This window comes from Centropristis striata, chromosome 24 (genome assembly GCF_030273125.1).
Source record: "Centropristis striata isolate RG_2023a ecotype Rhode Island chromosome 24, C.striata_1.0, whole genome shotgun sequence".
Lineage (NCBI taxonomy): Eukaryota > Metazoa > Chordata > Actinopteri > Perciformes > Serranidae > Centropristis > Centropristis striata.
The window spans coordinates 4,481,299-4,508,411 of NC_081540.1; the positions used below are offsets into that span (position 1 = coordinate 4,481,299).

Below are 27,113 nucleotides of genomic sequence, written 5' to 3' on the forward strand. Positions count from 1 at the left end.
TAAATCTTGTTTGTGGGACCTTGCTTGCTGTTATTCAGGCAGTGATGTGTTTGCTTTTGAAGCCTTTTAAAGGTCTGGCAATGAAGTGGAGTCAGTATTTTTTTACCCATATATCCCTCTCTTTTTAACTCTCTCTTTCATTCCATCTGTGTGGCTGTATAATTCATTTTCTAATTAAGCTCGTAACACATTTCCCAATCAGGTCCAAATCTGCTCCAAAAATCCACATTCAAGCATTCAATTTAGTGACAAAGTGAGACAAAAACTGCCACAATTATTGCCATGGCAGTTTTTATTTCTTCTCCACCCACCTGGAATCGACATTCAGCAAGAGATTGTCATGATAATGTCCAGGAAAACCATATGAAAATGAGCTGCACCCAGTTCCATAAGCTATATATGATAAAGGGGAGTATGTAAGCAGATGTTGCAAGCAATCATAAGTGATGAGTGAAAGCTTTAGGAGGCAGAAAGAAGATTTGTAGAGTGCCGATATACACTTCATGTCTGAATTAAAGTTCATGTAGTTTGAGAGTTTATTGCATCTCAGTAATGAGAACTCCAGCATCTCTCTACTGTGCCCTGAACGTCAAATCTGTACTGTGTTATAAGCCCTTTTTTCTTTCTGTGTAAAGCTCACAGCTGTGAAGGGGTGACCTGTGATCCCCGACAACATCCTGTCCAACATAATCCTTGTTTTCCTTCTGAGGTTTTATGATCTTGACAGCCTCCGTGCCAAGTCGGCTGTTCTACAAAGAAATGCATATGACATACATTTCTAACGTTGATATATGAATTATGAAGGCGTCAGCTTAGGGTTGTGGCACTGTGTGTCTGTTTTGAGTGTGATTTTTATTTATTTTCTGCAGATATGTTGGGTGGAAGAAAATCAGGTGTTTTTATTTTGTTGTAAACCAGAAAACCACTTTTCTTTACTCTGTCAAAAGTGCTAATATGTAAGTAGCCATGGTTGTTTGTGAATAGCTGGACTCATCAGTGATGGCTTTGTTTATTGCATTTTGGAATGATCTACCTTGGACCATCCTTTCATCTTATGTACTTGAAATCAGTTAGTTAACTTGTGATCATAACTTAAGTTACACAACAAGTGTACCTATTTTAACCCAGGCCCATAATCTTTATTATAGTCGTCATTGGCAAACAATCTAACCTATTGGTTTGGTATGAGGCAAGTTGTTGTCATTCATGCTCTCTTTCTGTGTCTGTATTTGTCCTTAAAGTCTATGGGAAAATGTGAAATGTGGCATTGAAGGAAATGTGAATTAATAAGTTTCCATAAGCTCATTTAGAGCGAATAAACAAAGCCGGAGTAACATACTTTGGTCAGAAGATGGCAGTGTGATGTGTTGCTGGAGGATGATCTGTCAGTAAACGGGAGAAGACAAAGAGACTTTGCAAGAGAGGAAAAATCATAAAAAAGAGACAACTTCGGCCTTTAGGAATTGGATTCAATTTGACAACTTTTAATTGTTCTTTCATGTTAGAGGAAACAGCAGATCAGTTATGTGAGGTAAATGTTCAGAACTTATTCAGAAAGTGTTTCCATATCCCATTTAGCGCATTCACTATTTTTCTATTAAGACCAACTCGAAAGAGCGTAAAAACATCTATGTGCATTTTCGAAAGTTTTATCGAATCTTCAAAATGCGCAGAGAAATGAATGGCTACTGATCCACACTGGAGCATCTCTATCTGATTATTTGACACTCAGAGCAAGTGACAGGTGACATAGTATAAAGCTCCCCGTATACTATTGATTAGATTGGTCAAAATGTGCATGAATGTCACCCAGATGAATGTTGCCCGTGTCTTGTGTGAAACCAAAATTCAACGTTAACTTTGTGTTTTGTATGCTACATAACAAATGTATTCCTTTCAACCTGAACCAGGATCTGTGACTAAACATCACCAAGTAGTTTTGTTAGAATTTAAAGTTTATTGCATGTCCCATGTGTTTAAAACTGCGACGGTAGTGGAGAGTAACAGTGTGATGTGAGGTGATGGTTGTCTGTTTGTCAAGCTCCATATGAGAATAAGTTGCTCCAGCACTAATACAGGTCACATATAATGGATTTTCAGTTGCTATTTATCTGTGATTGGTGTTGACAGTACTTTTTAATGGAACGTAGCCTTGTGAGAGGATTTAATTATGTTCTATCACTAATTAGTTGTGTGTTTCTATATACCTTGCTGTTTATTCTATTATGTATTGATCTACATTGGACCTTCGGTGATCTCAATCTCAGTGGGACTATTTTTTTTGCTGGATTCAAGCACTCAGCTTGATTGAATTGGACTGTGCTTGGCCTTGGACTTGTCGTAGACTCAACTTGTTGCCTTGACTACAGCCCTGCACGTACCTCAGGTGTAACGCTTGCTCATACAATTACAGTAATGTGATAAGAGACAGAAATGGCAATAAAATGACACTCCGTGTGAATAAAGTACTTTAGATGCAGCTCCACTTATGTGTGATCCTTCCTGTTTTGGGGGTCCTGTGACATTTCATGACAGCTCTGTCCACCCTTCTTCCTTCTTCCCTCGAAGATGAGAGCCCTCGTTTTGAGAGGGTTGACAGATCTGGGCCCCTGGTTGGTGATCAGAGCTCTTCACTCAGGCTTTTGAGGCAAAGATTTACTTTGTTGGACCCTCACAGTATTTTTTATCTCTGATAGCAGAGATGTACAGTTATGCCTCCTTCTGTATTTCAGATATGGTTTTGATAGGTGACAGGAGCTTTCATTTTCCTGGCCACACCTGAAGAGAAGGATTATTATGTCTTTTGAAATTGTAGATGCAGCTTTCTGGTGATGTCAAGGTTTGGACTGCGGAATGGAAAGTTTTAAAGCTGAACTACTTGAAATATTTAATGTAAGAATTGATCTGCTTTATCTGTCTAATACACAAAGAAGGAATGCAACAATAGATACTGGAGATTTACCCCTTTGAACCAAGTAATAATAATACAAAACTGAATAGTGAGACCGTGGACATTTTATTGACGTCGAGGAGACTTTATAATTGTTTGATTTAGTTGTTTTGTGTTGTGTACTTGCAGTTTGTGTGGTTGTGATTCTCTTTGTGGTCATTTTGTGTCCCACCTTAATTGGTTTATTTGTAATTTTTGTAAAACAGTCGTTGTTTTGTGTCTCTGCATATTTTTCTAGGTGTTTTTTTTTGCCTCTTTGTCGTTATTGTACATCCCTTTTATTTATTCTAATACTGCACTTAAGTAGAATTTTATTCAATTTTGTACTTCCACTCCACTACATTTTAGAGGCCAATGGTGTTCTTTATTCTCCACTATATTTAATCAATAAACAATATATGGAGAGAATATCACTAACAAGTCCTTTTTCATTAGATACTGAAACTTTTGTACTTTAACTTCAGTAAGTTTTGAATTCAGGACTTTTACTTGTAGTGGAGTATTTTCAGTGTGCTATTAGTACTTTTACGGAAGTTTACAATTTGAATACTTTTTTCTGCCACTGCTTTCCAATCATTTGTGTCTCATTGTTGTCATTTTATGTCTATTTGCAACTTTTTTCGAGTTCTTTAGTGTTTATTTGTGGTCATTTGTGTTTTGTGTCTCTGTTTTGTTGCCTTTTGCATGTATCCCACATTGTGTAGCAGTTTTGCATCGTCAGGTTATTTCTGTCTTTGTACTCATGTTGTGTCTTTTTTTTAGTCTCTTCCTGGTTGGTATGTGTCCCTTAGAGTGACATTTTTTGCAGGTCATGTACTGCGGTCTCTGTGTCCATGCCCAGTAGGCCATTTCAGTAATTCATTCATAAGAAAGACGCAAACTGGGCAGTCATGTTCTGAAATGTAATTAGAGAAAGTACAAAAACAGTATAAATATCTATGTGGCCCAAATTTGAGCAGCCAGTACATAAATAAACAAAAGTTCAACTTTTAAAAGGATTTCTAATGATTACCTCTCACTTCAGTGTGACTTTCTATCACGCTGATTATTTCTTCATCTATTCTCATCACTTTTAACAATACATGCAGCACGCCTAAATAGATCTTTGGTGTATGAATACTTAATTAAACCTCCGTTTTCATCAAACAACATCATCATTCTGCAAAATCAATAAGCTCTAAACAAGTCGTGTTGAACATAAATACCAACTTGCAATAAAAGACCTGAATGCTGTTCGAGCCCTGCACATGCCACCCAGGATTTTATTGTTTTATGGTATGCATAACACCAACCGTAACCATTCAAACATATGTATGCACAAACTGTGGATCATGGGGACAGTTTAATGTTCTCCTCAGCACATGACAATATAGAGCAGCCCCCCTTCTCCTTCTCTTTTTCTCACTGTGGCATTTATGTGACCAGTTTAGAGCCTTAAGCCTGTAATAGAGTGGTAATCATTGGCTCTGAGAAATGACAGCTACACATGTATCTGTCATAAGTCATCTCACTTTTTTTTAACTGCATGCCGCTTTGTGCAACAGTGAATTACTGCGGCGCTGTTGCTGCATTCCCAAGAGGAAGCGATTTGAAAGATTGAATTTGTTCGTGTTGTCATGTTTCCACGTGGGAAGATTGGACGACTAGTTGCTTTAAAACCCAATTTTTGAGCCAATCTATTTAGATGGAAGATGCAGATACACATAGTACATTTACTTTCATTGTTCAAACAAAAGCTTTGTTTGTGTTTTTGCAAAACTCAAAGGAAAACATCTCCCTGGCCCATCTGTATCTATTGTAACTTTAATTTGTACTGTCGGACGCCAAGAAATACATCATTGTTGCATGGGGTTGTTTTCATTTTGCCATTTATATCCTGAACTATGCCACAAATGCGGCGTTTATTGAAGTGGTAAATCTCAATCACAGCTCATTGTGTTTACTTAGCCTCCAGGTATGCAATATAAAATGCTGAATCTTTTTTAGGTTTTAACAATCTTGTGAAATTAGGTACTTTACTCGGAAGGCATTCAGTCATTTCCTCTTGGTCATCTCGTATATGACAGTAGCAAAGCAGGTTGTCCTCTGTTTGAATGGTTTCTGGGCTTATTTCCAAGGTTTTTAATCCTCATTTCATTGTGCACTCAGTCTACCAAAACTAATGCAGGCATGCTGTGTTGTGGCCAGTCTTTCAGTTTTCATGTGAACTGTGTGGTACAGCTAGTTAGGCAGCTGAGGGGTCTTTCTATACATCATTTATCTGCTATTTGATGTATGTAAACTGTAGATTATTTTAATCCTCTTAGAATGTTGGAAAATGAACAAGTTGAGAGCTGAAACTCAAGTCTGGATGTCATTGATAGATTTAGAATAGATTTACTGTGTATATACTATTAAGATCCACCTAATTATTTTTCTTTCTGTGCCAAAGCTTTGACAGCGATGAGACAGAAGCAATCTGAGAAACTGCTCTTGGTTTAATTTCACATCAATGAGCAATGAAAGCAACAGCGACTAAAACATAAAATAGAATGCTGCAATGGAGCCCGTACAAAACAGAAAAGAAAGGGACAACAAAGGGCTTTCTGAGTGGTTTCTCACAAAGAAAGGGAAAATTATTTAATAAATAGAAACCACCACAAATCCAAAGTTCCAAAGAAAAGTTGGGTCAATATAACACAAATTACACAGCCTCATAAACACAGGACAAAAAACTAATCATGATCTGCTGTGAGTGAACAAACCCACAACAAAAAAGAGATGACTTTCTCTTAAAAAAAAGTCTTGCTTGAATTCAGTTTCTGCCACACCACAGCAGCACTTGTTACAATATTCCATGTAATCCTGTCCTTGGATAGCTGCAGTGTCCTCAGTGATATAGATATTTAATGAATGAGGTTAAGGAGAAGTTACAAGGCAAGAGAGAAATATTGACATTCCAGACACCATCCATGGTCACATCACAATAATTGGCAGAATAAATGAATATGTCTGAATAATCAAGTGGAAAGGTTATTCTTAAAATCGACTCTGGGACGTGTTGATGAATACCAGATTACCAACAGAAAAAAAAATGATGTATTCCATACTATGAGTTGTGTAATTTTGTGTTATTTAAACATACATATAAAATGTTTTTCAACTGTCCTATCAAGAACTTTCCCTAATATGTCTGATTGAGCACCACAGACAGTAACCCATGATTTGGGACATGGACACATACTTTGGGACTCTTATCTGGATTCAGTACCATCAACAGTGACACCAGTTATTGATTCAGGACACGGGCATTGACCCACATGTCTTGATTCAGCACCAGATCTGTTACCAGTGACACTCAATCCTTTAATTAGACCCATGCATAGTGACACGCAAGTCTTTACAATTTAACTCTTTGAACAGCATTTGTGACAGCTCAAGTTCTAAATCAATATGTTCTGTCGATCTCAGGAATCTCAAACATGTTATATGAACTTATGAATCATGATTGACAATGTCATAAATCCTCGATTTGGAAAATAGTCAGTACTAGTTGAAGTAGTAGCATGGTAGTTCAGGCACTTGTTGCCTGTTGATTCAGCACCATGGACAGTAACCCGTGATTCGGTACATGGATTTGGGACAGGGACACATGCATTGGCACCCATTTTGCCATCCAGCACGATGGACAGTGACATAACTTTCTAATGTCAGTCCATGGACAGTGACACCCATTTCTTGACACAGGACAGGGACAGTGACCCCAATTTCTTGATTCAGCACCATGGACAGTGACATAGCTTTCTTATATCGTGACCATGGACAGAGACCGATTTCTTGACACAGGGGGACAGTGACCCCAATTTCTTGATTCAGCACCATGGACACTGACACCCATTTCTTGACACCGGACAGGGACAGTGACCCTCATTTTATGATTCAGCACCATGGACAGTGACACCCATTTCTTGACACAGGAGCGGGACAGTGACCCCTCATTTTGTGATTCAGCACCATGGACAGAGACACACCACTCTTAATTTGGGACATGGACACATGCATTGACACCCATTTTGTCATTCAGCACCATGGACAGTGACACACAATGTTTGATTCAGCATCGTAGACAGTGACACAGTTCTCTTGATGGAGGACATGGACAGTGACCCTCATTTTCGTGATTCAGCACCATGGACAGTGACACAGCTTTCTTACATCAGCACCATGGGCAGGAACCCCTATTTCTTGACACAGGACAGGGACATTGTTACAACTTTCTTGATTCAGCACCTGATGCTACTTGATTTAGTGCTTTGGACAGTAACACAAATCCTTTTGTTTTTTTGGTTTTTTTTTTGGACACAGCTTGCATCCCTCCTGGTAAGCATTTGCTTGAATTCAATTAAAGCCCCCGTAGTGGAAGAATGAGAGCCACCGAGAGACTGGCGCTGCTGATGAGAGATATGCTTCATTTAGCTGTATTCACAAACACCCACATCTCCTCAGCGAGAACAGACAGAATCAGGAGGACTACGCAGAGAAGACTGATAGCAGTGAGGACATTCAGATGGGATTTGATCCCCAGCCAGACAGGTTCAACTGAGACAAAGCCGCCTTTGAATTATTGAGAGAATATAATTGAAAAATACCACTTTCTTTGTTGTTTATACCCCCCTATTTAAGGAGGCAAGTAAGACTAAAGCTAAGATTAAGAGAACTCTCTCATTAACCGCAATGCCTGGGGAGTAGCTGTAGTACTTCCTAATTGAGGCAGTCTAAGAGTGGGGGAGAATATATTGAGCGGGGCCTGCTGGGATTTTATTCCAGGCAAGCAAAGGCACATCTGGGGGCGAGTTTGCTAACTACAACATTACAGCACCAGAGGATCCAGTGCATGGAAGTGATGGTTAGAAAGAGTGCTAAAATGATCTCATGAAAGTACTGAATGTAGAAACCCAAGATGGATTTTAAGGATGTAAACAAATAGTTAGATAAAGGCAATGCTTACTTAGAGGCTCCAACATGTTGAAGCAGTACAAGAGAGTGAATAAAAAGAGAGAGAGTAAATGCAATGATTCCTATCCTTCAGTCCACTGTGACCTTGTAGCACAATGTGTGATTTACCACATGTGCATACAGTCTTCCATTGTGTTGTACATCCACTCAACTCGCCCCCATGCTGTGCAAAGCCTGTCCTTCTGCTACACATAGCAAAGCACGGCAGGATAGCACAGACACTTTATGAATTTTTTATACACCACTGGTTGAGTTCCCTTACAAAAAGGGACAACGCGATCAGTCTGAGACTGAATCATTAAATTCCATTTTATTCCAAATATAACATGATTTCCATCCTGTCTGCCCACAAAATAAAGGAAAGTGTTTTTCATTTTCAAAGTACAAACAAGGACTAAAGCATTACAAATTGTACCAAAATCCCCAAGACCAAACAGGACGCACCATGCTTGACAATCAGCTTTTGTAATGGATGTAAGGCCGGTGCCAGCATTAACAATTCTTGCTAATCATTTCCAGTCACAATTCAGTTCATTTTGCTTCAACACATTTAATCCTGGTCGCAGTTATCACTAGTCTGGGAGCATTTAATTACACCTACCCTCCGAATCCTCAGCAAGGAAGCTTCAAACGGAAGAACTCAAAGATTCGCAGATAAAGTGGGTCTTAAAATCCCTCAACCAAAAGCCACCATGACCTTGGGATTTCAGTAATGGTAATTTAATTTAAAATCAGTCTCTAATTGAGGCATCACTCTAGGCGGGTGTTCGTGCCTTACTTTAAGGCCTCAAAGTGTCCCTGAGTGTGTGAATAATGTAAGTTCATCAGTAAATCTTTTTGTTCTCTCTGAGTGATCCACTGCCAAACCTGAAAGTTTGATATAGTGTAAAAAGGCTCCAAAAATCTGATCTGAATCTTCTTCTGCAGCTGCAGACTTCTTCATCATTAACCATTTGGAGGAAATCTAAGCAACAACTAATACGCTACTGAACTTCTCTTTTTTTTTTCTCTGTAACTTTTCTTCGTATTCCTTATTATATAAAGATGCTGAATTCTCTGTGGCAAAGGATTAGACATGCCTGCCTTGCACCATCCATGCAAATCCTAACAGGAGACCGTAGATCAGAGCACAGGCAATACAAATAATTAATACTCAGGGGCACTGGAGTTCTGGAGCTGAAGGAATGTGGAAATTTAAAAAAAGGAAAAAAAAGATGAGGGCAAAAGGAGAGGGAGGGAAGCAGACTAAAGCCGGGTTTGACACCTGTCAAATTATTGACTTTGCGTGTGTTTGATCAGTGCATGCATATGTGTGGGTGGGTGGGTGTGTGTGTGTGAGTGAATGTGACTTTGCGTGCTGGCCTCTGTGTGCTTCTTGGACATAAATCAATGTGATGAGATTCACCTTGAGGCCGGCACTGAGCTGTGGAGGCAGCATGTTACAGGTGAGGTGTCAATCAGTCGGAAGCGTGAGCCAACCTCAGGTGGACATTTTAAACATGATAGATCACACTTCACTCTCAAATATCATGCAACAAATCTTCCTGTTTTATCACATATTCTGTTGTTTGTTGTGTCTTTGTGCCTTTGCTCTTCTTTTTTCTTTACTCTTGCGATTGCACAGTATTGCCTTATGTTTCTCTCTGCTCTGTGAGACAGTCACACTGCAGGCGTCTTTGTTGGTGTGTCACCCTGTGATGACCTAATGTGGGCAGTGTGAGAGCATCCAGTTTCTATATAGTGCAGTCTGTAGCTACAGACTTACTTATATGTGCTTTTATTTCTCACAATGCTTTAGTCGAACACCTGAGTCGCAAAGTTGGCATGCGAGCATCAATTTTAAGAATATTTTTACCTCAAGTTTTCCAAATCTGTCTAGTTTCCAAAAGAACCAGCAACATTACTTTGTCTCTAATTAATTTCCTGCCCATTTTTCTGTTGTGCATTTGAGAATACATGATAAATAAATAAATAAAATCACATCAGAGGAGAAACAAAGCAACAATGAAGCACCCAGACCTCATTAGCTGATGATGGCCTATTTCAGGTTTGATCGACATCACTGTGTGTACTGAATGTTCTACATCTGCTGTTGTTTCATGGACACATTTTGTTCTTTGATACAGATTAATTGGGTTACTTGGATGGATTTAATGTGCCAGGTGAAGAGGAGTGACATGTTTTGTTGTACATCCACATTTGTTGATGCACGTCGCTTTGGATAAAAGTGTCTGCTAAATGACATTGTAAAAAATGTGTTGATGCTCTTGTACACAAATGAAATCAATTGAACAATGTGTTCCTGTTAAAGAAGCATTCCAGTAATTCAGTATGATACTTAATTATAATTGTAGCCACTAAATAAAATGAGTGTTTTCTGTTTGAAACGTGTTCATGTCTCCAGTGCAACCTAAAGTCAACGTTGAGTTATTTCATGAGACATAGTTATTCTAAGGCAACTGTTGGCTTTGTTATATGGTTGCCTTGTGTGACATCACATAACATATTAGAGACAGAGCTCACTTAAGCCCCACCCCTATCAGAGGGGAAAACAAACCATATCTCTCCTTTGACTTTGTATGGACAGAAAGAGCCTCCTTTTCAATTTGACAAATATGTCTAAAAGCTGATTTGTGCTTGAATGTCCTACCAACAGGGTGAATAACCCAGAATTATGTTTTTACAAGCTGACAAATGAATAAAACAAACAAGAACAAAAAAATGCCTTTTTAAAGGACAAAAGTGGATTCAGACTCATGAGTCATCAGCAGTGACAATGGGGACATCAATGGGAAACTGAGACTAAGTATGGCCAATGTTGCGTGTTTTGTCACCAATCTAAATATCTAGACCAGGCATGTCCAAACTGTTGCATAAAGGGCCATGTCGCTGCAGGTTTTTCCTCCAAACCAAGCAGAAGCACAACAGGCATGAGTCATTTAATCAACTGATCTCAGGGTGCAAACAGCTCATCAGTCCTACATTTATTTTAGTTAAGCAAAGGCATTTTGACAAGATGTAACTTATATTGTGGTGGAATATGGAAATTATCAGCTATATAGCATTATGTTTCCATATAGTACATAAATACTAATATGGCAGGCTTAAATCTTATGTTTTTTATTTATTTATTTATTTATAACCGGGGCAATGTACATTAATAAACATTGCTGTAAATGTACCGGAGTTAGCCATAGGTTCATTTTCATCCATTGTCCCTGGCTAGATATTAAAAGCAAACTGCAACACAAAGATAAACAAATAGGCAACATTATAAAAATAAAATCACATTATAGTTTCAACTTAAAAAGGAAAAAGGAACCAAATTAAAATAAGTATTAGTCAACCACGCTAATGCATGATAACAATTTCAAAATAGAAAGGCCGGTACAAAAAATAATGAAAGAAAAAGATGATGTTGACTTAATGCTGACAAACGTGATTATCAGTCAACCATCTGTTTATCTGACACGGTGGGCATGATTTTCTGAGAATTTAGCATTGTATGACGTCATGTTTTTTAAACCCTAACCAAGTACTTGTGTTTCTGCTACAGTCCTGCAATGTTTTATATATTTGATGTACGGACAGCCATAAAATGGGCATTTAACTGACATAGAAAATGCTTAAAATAGGACAAAAGCACACAACTGCACAGCCTTAACACATGCTTTTTACATGTTCACCAGTTCTACAGAGTCATATGTCACTATTCTACCCAGCCATCTGTCTTCACTGTCATTAAATGAAAATCTGTGCACTTCACAGAAAGCGATCACCAGAGCGCTCGGTCAAATGTCAATCCAAATGACATTTCACCTTTGACCTGTTGGAGGGATAAAGGACATGCGGGCGTGAAAATGAAGATGGATGGTGCATTGGATCCAGTGGTGCTACCATTGTAATTGTCAGGTAGCAGGAAATTAAATTAGATGGAGAAAGATGTACCAGAAGCTGTGAACAGAAGAGTGTTTATTATGAAATATTTAAAAAGTACAAGGGTTTATATCATTTGCAGTGTTGTGAAATTATGTATGCAAATGTCTCACCAAATGGAGAAGTTTAATAAGCACCCATAGAGCTATAATGTGTGATCACAGTTTGGATTACGCAGAATCATGTTTCTGGAGAAAATGGTAATTAGAGCGAATGTGATACAGCAATTTTATAACAAATCTTTAAATAAAAGGATGGTGGAATTAGTGAGAGAAAAAGAGTCAAATTAGCATCAGTATATTGCAATAATTCCCCCATTTAACTCATGCTGTACAGATCTATAAAATGAAGTAATGACACTGGGGCTCAGTTGGAGTAATCCAATTGCATTGATCTCAGTGCTACATTCTTATGTTAGTCTTTCAGTCCGACTGCACTAATCATTCATTTGTAAAAGATTTCATTTTGAAAGTAACCGCACCAGACTTAAGCATAATGGATGATGGATGGGAGAAAAATCAATTGCGGCACAGAGGAGGAGAGTGTGATGACAACATGAAAAGCTCATAAAAGGGCCTTTTAATCGGAGGCTGCACTGCACGAACGGGCCAAGCACTGACGCAGGAACACAAGCAGAGCTCCACATGCAGGCGCATACACACATACACATGGGTGTACGTTCATAATCGTGATTTATTCATGGACTTTTACAGTGGTAGAAATGCTCCATTTTCTAATACATCTATTATTTAAGGATAGGACCCTGTAGACATAGCTCAACAGATTGTGGTGTAAAAAATGAATGCAAAACCAAACTGGAAGCATATGAATCTGCGTGAGTCCTCCAGTGTGTGTGTGTGTATGTGTGTGTGTGTGTGTGTGTGTGTGTGTCCTGCTTCCAGTTCCCTCTTTTCTGAAGGAGTGCTTGCAAACTTTAGGCTTTTTGGTTTCTCTATAATAGATGACAATCACAACAGTTGCCTCCAAACACACCTGCTCCTCTGAGATAGAGTTGCCGCGGAGCTCCTCTAACACAGAGCAAAATGTATTTCGGAGGAAACTTTCTCGCAACACAATTTCTGTTTGCTTTGAGATCCTTTGGAGATTGAGGACCCTATACAGATTGTAAATACTGGGTTGTACAAATACCGAAATATATAAGGGTGGGAAGGGGGGCTGCCTCTGTACCTCTGAGGGGGGTGAGAACTCATCTGTGTCAAGTCTTACATTTTCATATTTAACGTAAGGTGGAAAACATGGAAACTGTGGAAAATAACAAAGGCTGTGGTTGCAATTAATGTTATCTCAAGATCACAGGTTAAAGATATGTTTTTCTCACAATAACAAAATAATTCATAACTCATTATCTCAAGAAAACAAACGGTTGTTTTGACAGGATTTCAAATCAAGATGTTCACAGGGGTTTATACGAAATACATATAAAAAAAGAAAAAATAATAAATTAATTATATTGACAAGATGTATAAAACATAGTGCTGGTGGTCCTTATACATTAAACAGAAAATACCACAAAATGTGAGATACATTTTTTTATTCTTTAATTTTTGAGTTGCTTTTTTAGCACGCCAAAAAAAAAAAAAAAAAAAAGACATTCTGTTTGCAATATTGTGGTGTTTTCTTTGTTAATCTATAAGGGACACACGTAATGCATTAACTGTCAGCTGAACAACCTTTTGTACTCAATGGAAACAAACTGGGATATAACAAGTTATTTATGATTTCTTCATAACAGCAGTTAAACAAATAATGTCAAGCCCAGCTGTTCTCGACATTTCTTCTTCATTTGCTACTTCAGTTTCCAAGTAGCACTTTTGTGCTTTGCATGCTGGCAGCCCTAGTGAGAGGCAGGTATTTAAAAATGAACTTCAAAACAAAAACTGCAATTTATTCAGCATTCTGGACCTGCTGAGTCAATTTGAGGTGTAAATCCATCTCTGAGACACACAATAAATCTTTTTTTTCTGTCTGTGATTGTCAGTAAGCAGTCTGTGGAAATAGCCTTTAATGTGTGTTCCTACTGTTTATATTTGTTTTTGTGTGTCTCTGCTGAGATGAAAAAGTTGCTGCTGCCTTTGATTGATTCCTGATCAGTTTACATGAAGAGGAACAAAATATTAGTCTTTTTTATACTCCATAAATTGTATAAATCATTGCAAAATGTCATCTAAATGTTTGTGTTTGTTTAGGGATAGTTCAGGGATTTTCAAAGTTGGAAACTTCCAGTGGGAATTAACGGGAATTTATGGGAATTATCAGGAATATATGGGAATAAACCCATTTCATTCACTGGCCTTTAACAGGGAACTTAAATAGTAATAGTAATAGCTGGGGAAATATATTGTAGCATAATCTTGACAAAAAAATCCCATTTCCCAGTTTCTGATTTGGTATATTTTCAAAATTTTCCTGCTTAACTTCCCTTGGAAAGTTTGTGGAAATTTTGTGGAAATATTCCACCCCTTTGCAACCCTAGATGTAGCCATCATGATAACCCCCATTGTTTTGTGTTTTTCTACTGATTTGAAGCCTCTAGTTTGGCATTTTAGCTGACTTTAAACTTCTGATTGAGATCATAAACCCATTAGGAAAATATTTACCAAGGTAAAAAAAATCAATTGAGAAGTAGGTAACATGTTCTCGTGAATTTCTATGCAATCAGAACATTTTTTGAGCTGCCCCCTCATGGCCTTTTCAAAGACTGCAGCTTTAAGGCATTTGTTAATTGGCCCTCTCTGCAGACATGAGGATGGTGCTTGTCAATGAACAGCATCAGGTGCACTAAGCTGTCCTTATCTAATGAGGCAGAAAAAAGATCATATGCATCTTTTAAAGGTCATATGGATCATCAAGCAGCTTTCATCCTTCAGATAAAGAGCCTTTTTACAAAACACATTTGAAAGCAAAAGCTTTAAAGTTGGTAGGTTTTTAGCAGACCATCTCCAGTGCTGTCCTTCACTTTTTGTGTGCAGTGGAATTTTCTACCAGGGCAAATGACTGACTCTTTTAATTTGGTCACACAGGATGATTCATAGCTGAGGTTACTGAAGGTTTGAGCTGACAAGACAGGATTTTTTTTTTTTTTTACAGAAAAATCTATGCTTGCAAAGCTTTCAGTGTAATTGAAATCCTTTTTGAAATTAAATTATTCCAATTCTTTTTAGATTCAGGACTGTAGATTGTTCACAACTAGACGGAGCCAATTTATGGATATAATAGCCCGGGAGGAAATTCAAGCAGTATTTCCAGTCTATACTTCAAGATCCTCAAGAGTTGGATTGTAGGAGCAGCTCTGTGTGAGTGTGAGTCTGTGTGTGTGTGTGTGTGTGTGTAGAGGGGTTGGAGGTCACCAACTGTTCCCTGTAATCCAGATCTAAATGTGTGTCTAAGAGTTAGTTTTTTCATCTTCGTCTCTATTCGAGGAGCAGGTCGCCCAAGGAGGCACCTCATTAACCTTTGTGACATTCATTACAATGTGTGACTCCCCGTGTCAGCAGACAGTGAGGGGGATTCCAGGGAAAGTCTCTCTATCTCTCTCTCACTCACACACACACACACACACACACACACTGTTCTTTCTGTCAATTTATCAGTTTCACTCTTGATCTCTTACAGTTTGTAATTGCACTTCAATCAGAGCTTCTATTCTCTTCCTGGTACAGGAGTACATGGTGTACATACTATAATCAGATCTGATGAAGTTGTGTTGTACGAGGCCTGTCAGAGTTCATTGTGCCACTGGTGCGATTCGTGTAAGTTGTGAACCGTTGTTCCAGAAAATTCTTCTATCTCATCCGTAGAAAGTTAGAAAACAGATTGTCAGTATTCAGCTCATGCTTTTTATTTATTATTTCTGCACTAATTCATACAGGGTGGTGAACAAGCCTAATTAGTCTGAGGTCTCTGGATCATAATACTGAACGGAAAAGAATAAGAATAGAATAACAATGACAGGATATAAAAATAAAAATAATAATCATCATAATAACCACTAAAAAAACACTAAAACAGCTTTTTTGATTGCTTCCAGAACAAGCAATCAGAGGATATATTTAACCGTGCTTCAGCTCTTGATTCCTTGCTAAAATCACATATCTTCTGCTACAAAATACTGCAGTTATGGATGGACAACTGAAGGGACTTAAAGAGCACATGTCCAGGGGCCAAAAGTGCCAGGGGCCACCCTCTGGCCTTCACCTTAAAAAATGTCACTCAAACATGCGCCATGAGGAAGAGACTGAGTGAGAGTGAATGAAAACAAAAGATAGAAAATGCTTACGAAGAGACCTTAAAGAGACACAATTACTATGAAAATGGGAACCAAAAATAGACACAAAATGGCACAAGAATATAATGGTAGGTTAACAGCTCGATTGAGTGTTAAAGGCTCATGAGAAGTGTGAAGACTACTACATGCTCAAGGCAAAAAATAAAACTATGTAGGAGGATCAATAGTAAATATGAAAAAAAAAAAAAAAATCAAACTTTGTTTGAAAGAAAAATTCTGACTCCCATCATCTTGTTTCTTTGGAAACCAGAAGTGACCATATTTGGAAGAGAAGCTGGATCAGAGTGTCCATCACAGTTTTGACTTTTAGTCGAGGTAAAGGCCAAGTTGTTCCTTCTTTTATTACTTCTCGGCGAGGCTGTTGTTAGTGTTTGTATGTGGGCATCCGATGGTCTGCAGTTTGTAAAAAATTCAGCCGCCCGTCATCCAACCCGAAAAAGAATGTGTGATCAAATAGCCGGAGCGCTGGCCTCCCTCCTCTGGCTTCCTGTCCATCCCATTGATTTTAAGATGTATTGCTTTTTTTAAGGTTTAAAACGGCTGGCGCCACCTTATGTTGCAGATCTCTTACATCATCGTTCTCCAGTTAGAGCACTGAGGTCAACCAACGAGTTGCTCTTGGATTTTCGAGATCTAGGCTGAAAAATCTGCACCGAATGTTGCATGCTGAGTTAAAGTCCAGGCCTGAAAACATAAACACACCTGTATTGAGTCTTAGTCATAATGCCACCTGCCCAGTACCACCAACGGTTCATTGCTGCTTGCAGCTTTAATGATATATTATTTTCTTGTTTGATGTACTTTTCAGTATTTTAATGATGTTGGCAGCCTCTCACCTCTGGCTTTGGCATGCAAAGTGGCTGATATCAAAGTTAGCTTGTATTATTCAAGGGAAAGAAAATAAAAAGTTTCAAGCCATTTAAACACACACAAAATGCTGTATTGAAGAAGATTTTAAACTAGAAATTCACGATAAAAATGTTTCCTGAGGTAATAAATCAAGTGAGAAGTAGGGTCATTCTCTCAAAATGTTCTAAACAATTGCTCTCCTTTTCGCAACCACTATTGGCAATTTACTTCAAGTGATGTTGGCCTTTCAAAGATCTTATGATTCAATACCTTAGCCTTCAAATAATCAGCACCTTGTAGCTCTGAAGAGGAATTTGGCTTTGCTGAAAATGACGCTGTTTGTAAATCCTCCCATACTCCCATGTGCCAATTCTTACAAGTTAATTTGTGGGAAACAGACATGAAACTGAGGAAGTGAGTGATGCTCTGCAGGCTTGTTAGAGATGTCAATCAAATTGTCACACCCCTAAGTGCAAGAGCTATCATCAATATTACATGCATGGGTAGAGTGAATAGGGTAAACCGGGTTTATCAATTATTTATTATTTATTTTGTTCATTTTTCTTTGAAGCCTTCTTGTTTAGATCTTTTGTTGTAAAATCTCTGGTGGTTAGATGGGGAACAGACGTACATGTCATGGAAAAGTGGAATAGTGGAAGTAATAGAATGGCTCCGAGCCAAACCATTTGACAGTTGCATTATTCAAATTAAAATAGCAAGAGGCTACTTCAAAAAATCCAAATGTAGGGTCCTTGAAATTTGAACTCTAACTCAGAGCTCACATTACAATGAATATCTGGGATTTTCTTTTTTTTTTTAGAGGGTACAATGGAGGACAAAGAGACGCAAGATGGCATGAAAAATTAGCTGGGACAGGCTGAAAGTCGAGCTTTACTTAATGCGTGTAAACAGTGGGAGCTTAAATGGAGTTCAGGGAAGGGTAAAGTACTCAAGTGTGACCAGGCGTAGTAAGTCAGCTGCAGAGTTCACAATTGATGCAGCCGAGATGGACAGTGTTGTCAATCCGCTCTAAATGTCCGTAAATGATTTTTTGTCCTGCTTGAAACATTTTATGGCACCGATAAAATCCAGAGGGACTCATACAAGGGACAAGAAGGCTGTCGTTCTAAATCCACAAGCACCTCCATAACACTGCAGCAAGCACGAGCAGATATTTATGAAGGACCGCTTCCTTGAATCCTCTGCAGAATTGAGTTGTGTCCATCCTTTTCAGTGTAAATACAAACCTGACAAGCCTTTGCATTTCCTCCTCACTCATTTTCCTTTGAGATGAACACCCCCGTGCTATTCTTGCTATATCTTTAGAAAGCTTTCGTTTGAAGAGGCCCCTCTCTGTAATAACACCTCCCTCGGAGAAGCAGCGTCTGAGTGAAGGGGTTTTTACTTTGATAATTCACTACGAGCTGTTTGATCAAGCCACGGGGGCAAATATTCCATAACAGTTTCAATGTGAAGAGCCGTTTTAAGAGTGGCTTTTTCAAATCTGCACCAGTTCAAAAGGCAGTGTGGGAGGATTTTTAATCAGGGAGCATGCACACAGGCCACATAATATTAACATAATGCATTACAAGTTGTAATTAAGCCTTAAAAAGCAATGAGAACCCTACGGGAACATTGTATCTTTCATTTATTCATTTGAATATGTTTCATAATTAATTTCCTTTTGACTGCTTAATGTATTGAAATTCAGACAAATGTAACAACGGTGATGAGTCATCAAACTGTCGTACTGTCACATGACAAGGCTAGTTGTATGTAGGGATGCAGGCAGTGTTCAGAGGGAGATACTTAATACATTTTGTGTAACCCTCACCCTATCCTTCTACCTGACACAAGTAGATTTGGCAATTTAAGATGAGATGAGATAAGATAAGATAAGATAATACTTTATTTATGTGGGGAAATTTAGTCGTCACAGCAGCTCAAGATACAGACAGGAGTTTACAAAGATACCAACACAGAATAAAGAATACAAATAAGACGTACACTTACAATATATACACCTTACATACAGAAAATACTTGCATGGCCATGCTATTTGGCATATATTATCAAAATTGCACATTAGAGAAAAGTAGATTGTTGCATGTTAAATAATGGTTGTATGCAGTAATATGAACAATGAATGAAATATATTTATATATGCAGAGGATATACACATATAAACAGATATATAATATAGAAAAAATTGAAAAAATATATTTATATATAAGGTATGCTGTACAGCCGATATGTGAAGGTATAAAGTGTGCTATTTAGTATGATGATAAGTAGTATAGAATAATGTAAGTATAATGATGCAGTATATGAAAATGCAGTATAATATGTAATAGTATAATATACTTTTTGTAGTCGGGCGTTAAAAGAGATAACCTCACCATATAGTTCAGTTTAACCATGTTGACCACATGATAAAAGCTGCAATATGTAAGATCTGGCCATATTTTTAATTTTCACCACTGAAATTAGCATGCTAGCGGCTAGCCCCGGCCATCCGTAACAAACTGCACCTTTTAAAATCGAGAAGCCTAATTAAATTGTAAATTGTGACACCACTAATTGCATGTGGGCTCAAAATCAATATAATGTTATTTTGGCAGCTATATTGTGGTAATTCTGTTTATTTATTCAGTGACTATGGAACAGAAAGAGGGGGTGGACACGCAACAGAAAGCTCTTATGGGGGTTAATCTGAAGCCATTTGTGCAACACATGAATGCATCACTGTGGCAGCAGATCATTACGCTGTTGGATTGAAGCGAAGCCACGAGGCCAAATGTTTGCTTTGAGATTGAAGTTGACTCTTGTCAGACGTTTCAAAAGGAACCCACTCATGACAAATACAGAGAGATGGAGAGAACACTGAATCATGCCTTCAACACATTATGTACTGTGCATTCTGAGCAATTGTGATCGCTGCTGAACATGATGTGTCTGCGCACGTAGAGTTTGTTTCTGCATGGACGTGTGGGTGGACTTAACTCTCCATACACCCATGACATTTGAGCATATATATTTTATATGTGTGTATACAAGCTTCTATATTTAGAGTGTTTGTTTTGTCTTCCAGCATCTGCCAGAAGCTCTGAAAGAGCACCGCAGCTGAAGCCTGTCTGTTCTCTGCCTTGCTGGCCACTCTGCTGACCACATGTGCACAATCAAACACACACACACACACACACACACACACACGATATCAGACCACCTCTTTTTCGCTCCCATTCACCCTCAGTCCTTTCCTCTCACCCTCTCCCCTCCTTTTGTTTTTACCATAAAGCCTCCATGTGTCTCATTTCTTTCTCGGCATGCGGGCTCCATGTGTCAAGCCGATGTGGAGTCAGCTCTCGCCGGGTCTGCGGGACCGTGAGCCACTTTTCCCTTTGCATTTGTTCCAGTAGCCATCACGCCGCCGCCCCTGGCTCTACCCCGGCTGATCGGTGGCGCACCGCAGCCAAGGCCACCTTACCTAACCTCAACCAACCAACCACTCCGCTGCTAGCTGCGCTATACAGCACCGTGGCACAGTGCAACGTAGCTCACTGCACTTGCACGTAATTTGCCTGCGTGGGCTGTTAAGTGTGTGTGCATTATGCATTGTATTATCATAATGCTGTGCGAGGTAATGTTTCAAAGACTATTACAGTGCAGAGGAGTGTGACATCCTCTCCACCTACTCTTGTTGCATGAATGGGTGTGGGCATTTGTTTGTGTCTGACACCATGTTTGGTATGTAGGAGAGAAGAGAGTGCAGCTGAAGCAAAGGTCAATAATACAAGGATTTGCATATCTTATAAACATGGGCTGACTACGAGACAATGGGCCCCTGGGCACAGACATGTAAAAAGCATCAACAGCTATAGTAGTAAGACACTGATTAGTTTGTGTTGTTGTTGTTTGTGTTTCTTCATGGACGTTAAACATCTCTCTGTGGTTATGGTTCTCTGTGTGGTCATTCTGTGTGTCTTTGTAGCCGTTTTGTGTGTCTTTGTTGTTATTTTTGCCTCTGCTAATGATAATGTTGTGTCTGTTTATAGGTGTTTTGTGTCTCTTTTTGGTCTTTTTATGCCTCTGTGGTTGTTGTGCGTCCCTTTGTGGTTGTTTTATGTCTCTTTGTGGTCGTTTTTAAATCTCTTGTTGGCCTTTTTGTGTCTCTGAGGTTGTTTTGCATCTGTTTATGGTAACATAGTGTCTGTTTGTAGGTGTTTTGTGATTCTTGGTGGTCTTTTTATGCCCCTGTGATTGTTTCACATTGCATCATGTTGTGGGTTTTTTATGTCTATTTTTGGTCTTTTTATGTCCATTTGTGGTTGTTTTGTGTCCCTTTGTTTTCACATTCTCCCTTTTTTTGTCATGTTTGTGTCCTGTTGTGGTCACATTGACTTTTTGTAGTTTTTTAGAGTATCTTTGCAGTTGCTTTGTGTCTCTTTATTGTGTCTTTATGCTTTGTGGTCAGTATGTGACTGTTTGAGTAGCATGTTGCAGATGATGGACAGGGACTTTGGGCCTGTGCCTGATTTGCCTGTTCAGTAATCCATCCATGCTTATCAACAGTTCTAGTTTTCAGAGAAGTCGATGTGATTTTGAGTTTTTCACCTTTCTGAAGCGTGACTCTTATTGTGCTGAATGAGAAAATAGTGTTATGTTTACTTTATCGATGCATGAAAGTGCATGTATATGCGAGACAGAGATGTAGTGAGTTGTTGTTTTGTCTGCCAATATTGTGCTCATTGTGCATGTCAGAGCCCGGGGAAATAAATAAATAAATATAGATAATAGAAAACTTTTTGAAAGGCGTGCATTTATCTCGTTGCGCTGGAAAGCCCGTGTAAGTCTTGGCGAGGTTTTGATCTGTTTGCTGGGACTGTATTCAAGCTGTATGTATGAGACTCCAGCTGAGCGGGATAATTCTCTAGATGCTCCCTGTGAACTGGGCCCACACACATCCGTCATCATAATAACCTACAACTGAAGGATGCAAGTGATTGAATTTCCAATTCTATTTTTTTTTTTTATTATCCTTGTAGGTATGTGTGTCTGCCTGCCAGGAGAACCGGGCCCCTCGCTTCACTACACAGGGGATACAATCGCTCAATGATTGCATGATGCATTCCTCTTTGCTGCGCCGATAGATGATGCATACTGCTTGGACAGCTCTCAAAGAGATAACTGTGCGGGAAGATAAAGGTAAAGTAGTGGTTAAATCTCCCAACTTCTCAAACCACATGCAGCCCTGCTGGCCTCACATCAAAACCAATCTTACTTTGTTTGTCTTCTCTTCTTCACGTCCCTCTCGGCTTTCCTGTTCCACTCAAAGAAAAAACTGTCTTCCAAAAGAAACCGGTAATGTAACTGTCCATTTTTGTGTATTATTAAAGCGCACCGCAGTTTATTACACGGTTTTTCTCAGCTTTTTGGCAGCTTGTGCTGATTTGGGTACGCAGGTCAATAGTTAAAGTTCGATTGGATGATGGTCAATCATGCTAAATGCCACGTTTAGCCAATCTGAGTGCAACAGAGGACGGGCTATTTCACGGGGAGCCAATTGATTCTGTTGTGACAGACAAGTTGATGTCTGAAACATAACAGCAGCCAGCTCAATCAGTAAACTGAAACAGTGGCTGTCGGTGCAGCCAAATGGAACAACATCAAATCTGTTGTAGACTTTTCCATCCCTGTACACAGTGGGGTTCAGTTGATATGGCCTTTTGATGGAGGATATTGATGTTTTTGGACTGAAGATGCTGCTAGATGATATTCAGTATCATTAAATCTGAGGATTCTTGGCAAAGAGGAACATCCCGGAATATAATACAGAGGAAAAGAATGAGAATATACACACTGAAACAGAGCAATTTTGCCAAATGTAGTAAATCTCAAAGCAGCAGAGGATGAGGCGGACCGCTGTGAAATGCTTTGCGTCGATGCTGAGCCCCAAGTTCGTGTTGTACACTCTGACTCACGTAGAAGCACAACATGATTTTTTCCGCATCATACTCAAGGACACTTTACTTTGTTGATTAGTGGCCTGCTGAGCCTCCTTTTGTAGTCCACTTTTTTTGTTCCTATTAATACAAAATTAACGACGTGGTTTCAGTATTTCCCCAGAGAATCTGTTCTTGGCGGAGTGAAAAAGTCTGAAAAAGCCTTTTGAACACATAACAAGACTCTCCACTAAAACCTATATTAATGAAAGTCTCTTCAGGTCAGCAGCTCATAAAGGCAAGGTGAACCAACAACACCTATTCAATGATAAGTGAAAATCTGGCACACATTAGGTCTTTAAATAGGGAATTAATCCACAAAAACATTACTGGGCAAAATGCAGATAGAAAATGTTGCACTTTTAACGATTCTGGAGCCATAACCTGAAGAAATTAAATTCAGGGACAAAAAAAATGCAGCTAATGAACAGGCAAACTTATTATCTGTCTCCACCAAGGTGGCAGTGGACTTCCCTGCCTGGTAATCTTCAGGGCCAGGTCACATTTAAACCTCATCAATCTGTGAAGGCTTTGCCAGAAATTAGATCTGAATGCTGACTTTGGTCCAAGTCCAGAGAACATAAGTGTGAATTTGTTCTTCAAAAGAGCATTTAAACTGCCTTGGAAGAACCAAAATATAAAAACTATGGAAAAATGATGGAGAGGGCAGAAATAACCAACTTAAACTGGCTATTTATCTTTTAGAATCACACTCTTAAAGCAGCTATACTTTTTTTTAATATATTAACAAAGGATGAAATGACTCTAATGTAACAGGGAACCTACATATTATCACCACAGGGATTTTCCTCCTTTGGTATATTTTAAAATCTTTCAGCTCGTTGTTACAGTCTGCAACTTAAAGGGGGCCCTATATTTTCATTTTCAGGTTCATACTTGGTTTATTCTTACATGTTGTAAAAAAACACTATGTTCTCATACAGTGATATCATACTAAAGTATAGCTGTATTCAACTTCTGTCTAAAGAGCTCTACTTTGCTCTGATTGGTCATTGCTTCTGCACCTTTCTTTGCAGCCAGGGAATAACTATACATGATATCTTCCAGTGTTAAAAGTGAAAATGTGTTTGTGTAACCCGTCTGTGATTCCTTCCGGATTGAATCCTTGGACCATTCTGCACACTTCCACCAAGTTTCATGAAAATTGGGCATTAAAATTGATGGTTTTCCAAAAATATTGGTGATAAATAGACAAAACAACAACAACCTGCAAGATTGTTTGATCTCATGTTTGTCATGAGAACTTTCCTGGTGATATTTATACTCAGTGCTTCTTACCAAAAGGCATTTGGTTGCATTTTATTTATTTTTTTCCATCCAGTTTTACTAGCATGCATTTTTGTCTTGTCTTCTTTCTTTCACTGTTATTTTGATACATACGTTGCTATACCAGCATTTCAATCGTGCAAAATTGTGAAAATGGTGTCAAGAATGTGTGTTTCACCCCAACTGGAAGATATATTGCTTAGTGTTTGTGTATTTGGGTGGTTGACGTGAACTCAAATTCAAAGTGAAAAAAATAATAATTCAAAAATATATGTCAAATGATATATAATTATATTCCCTTATATGTGAATAATTCAAAACTGAATGTGTCCATTTCTAATTCTTTACATATTATTCACTTTTTGGTGTGGTAGTCCTAAAATGTGTCCACCGGTGCAACACAATAAAGAATGTCATTATTTAATTCAGAGAATGTTGGACAGATAAGATTGATAAGCCAAAGGCATATTAGTTTGTCCCAATTATATTTCCACATCAAACATACCCCCAAAAAATTCAGAATTATGTTATTTATATACTATAAGATGTACACATAGAGACTTCACCCAAATGCCTGGGTTACGTTCATTATAATTGGTATAAAACCCAAGGAATCTTCATTTCATCCTTATAGCTGCATAGTGATGATAACATTATTGTACTATCCCACACTTTTTACATACATTTTTCATTAAAATACCTTTTCCACTCACAATTCAATTTGTTGCACCACAGGACATTCCGTTGCACCATTGGACAACAGAGTACTAGTATGCCCATGTCGTGTACAAAGTCAAATTAATTATCAAACATTGTCAAATTTACTTTCTGCGTCTCTCTCTCAGGAAGTTCTCTTTCCTCTCAGGATCTTCATTCAGCCTCTCCCTAAACTTCCTAGACCTTTCTTTGGTGGTCATTTCAGCCTCTCACTTTCAACATGGAAATCAAACTAGCTTTAACAAAACAGGGAAGGAAGGTTTGAGTTGTGTTGTCCTCAAATTCTGAGGTTAAGAGAAAATGCAAAAAAGCTACTTAAATTAGTCATTAAAAGTTGCTCTCGTTAAGGTTGAGGAAGTTTGCACCCATCCATGATCTGATGTCAGCCAGACAATCAAGCAATGGCTGGAGTGCAGCCTGCCCATCAACATTAAGAGGCAGATATAGCTGGACATCTTCTGCAAAGCAGTGGAAGGAGATGTTATGTTTGACTAGGATGTCCCCTAGGGGTAAAATATATAATAGGAAGAGGATGGGACCTAGTATAGAGCCCTGAGGGACCCCACAGGTGAGGGGGGCAACAGAGGAGAAGAAATCCCCAAGCAGGACAGAGAAGCTCCCGTCAGCCAGGTAGGACGGGCCATCCAAATGCGGCCGTCCATTAACCTCCATTCATTTTTTAGACTCAGATTATATCTCTTTTGCATATTTAAACTAATTTTTCAATAAAACTTGTAATACAAAAAATGTTTGTTTACATGTTTGCTTTCACTATGTTAATTTTCATTATGATAGGAGTAAAGGAAAAAAATAAGTGAAACTGACTTCATGTTGTACTATAGGACAGTGCGTTTCACCAGTGGACATTTTCGAAATCAATGCTAGTTTGCGGACTAGCTATATGAGAGACATTCTTCATCCTGAGTAACAGTGTTAAGGTTTACATTATTTTCAATTATCAATCAATGTAAATTGATAAAAATATTCAGATCAATACTTAAACTGCGTTGTACCAAAGGACTACCTTAAGACGACCAGTTCCAACACTGCACGGAAATAGTAATATTATGAAAATATTTGAGACAGAACTGATCTTGTGTGCAGTCCACCTGCTCCAGAGATGTCTTCTGTCCTTCCTGATTCTGGAAGGACCCCTCTCAGTAATGGGGTGGTCACATTAATGCCTGTTTTATATCTACATAATGCCGTTGCTCCAGGAGGACACCAGTTTTGCGGACAAAATGTAATGTGTCATAATAACTCTACATAGGGACCTTAACACTTATATCCTCTAGATTCATTAAGTAAACACTCGTATGACATGCATTCAAGTATTTTAATGTATTTAGATTAATTTTTCATTAAATTACAGTTGTTTTAAGATAAGTAATGCTACCTAGTACAGTTGCACCGGTGGACAAATGTCATGTTCAAAACAGAATATTTGCATAGTTGAAGAACGATACTCATTGTTTGCAGATGGATTAGATGTAGAAGAATGAACTGCATATTAAAACATTTATTTTAATGAAATATTATCAAATTTGAGTAATATTTGTCACTGGGAACACAAAAATTGAGCGTCACGTCAACCACCCATTTAGACTTGGAAAACAGGATCTGGAAACATATATGTTCTGTTTAGTGAAGGTTAAGTTACAATATCAAAGACTGATTTTTTTCCCTTGGTGGCACCTCAGGCAATAGGTGGTGCAATAGTCATCTTTTTTTTTTCTTTGTGCAACAATAGCTAAGACCAGATAAAACCTTGCGCTCCTTCACATTGGAGAAAGAGTCTGGGTGTGTGCCGCTTGTCATTTTTCCTGGGAATGTCACCACAGACACATCAGAAGCACTTTCATCAGTCGACCATTGTGTTACCTCACTCAGCGATAGATTGTCTTAATGCACATTTCTGATCCAGTTTGTCAAAGTCGACCTGAAGCAATGGCAGGTCAGCTTTCAGGATTTACTCATTGTACACCCCCAAGAAAATTCAATTGTGTCTCAACACAAATAAGTGAAGTCAGAAAATAGGAGCTGGGGGGCAGCTGGAGCCGGGGTGCTGGTG

The 27,113-nt window shown here is 38.6% G+C and overlaps 1 long non-coding RNA gene across 1 annotated transcript in view; it reads left to right on the forward strand.

Moving 5' to 3' along the window:
• The window catches only part of LOC131962825 (uncharacterized), a 250,953-nt gene that overhangs the window by 1,793 nt on the left and 222,047 nt on the right, over positions 1-27,113 (forward strand). The window contains exon 2 of the long non-coding RNA XR_009389967.1: positions 22,082-22,241. This is a non-coding gene — a long non-coding RNA (uncharacterized LOC131962825). The remainder of the gene's footprint in view (positions 1-22,081; positions 22,242-27,113) is intronic.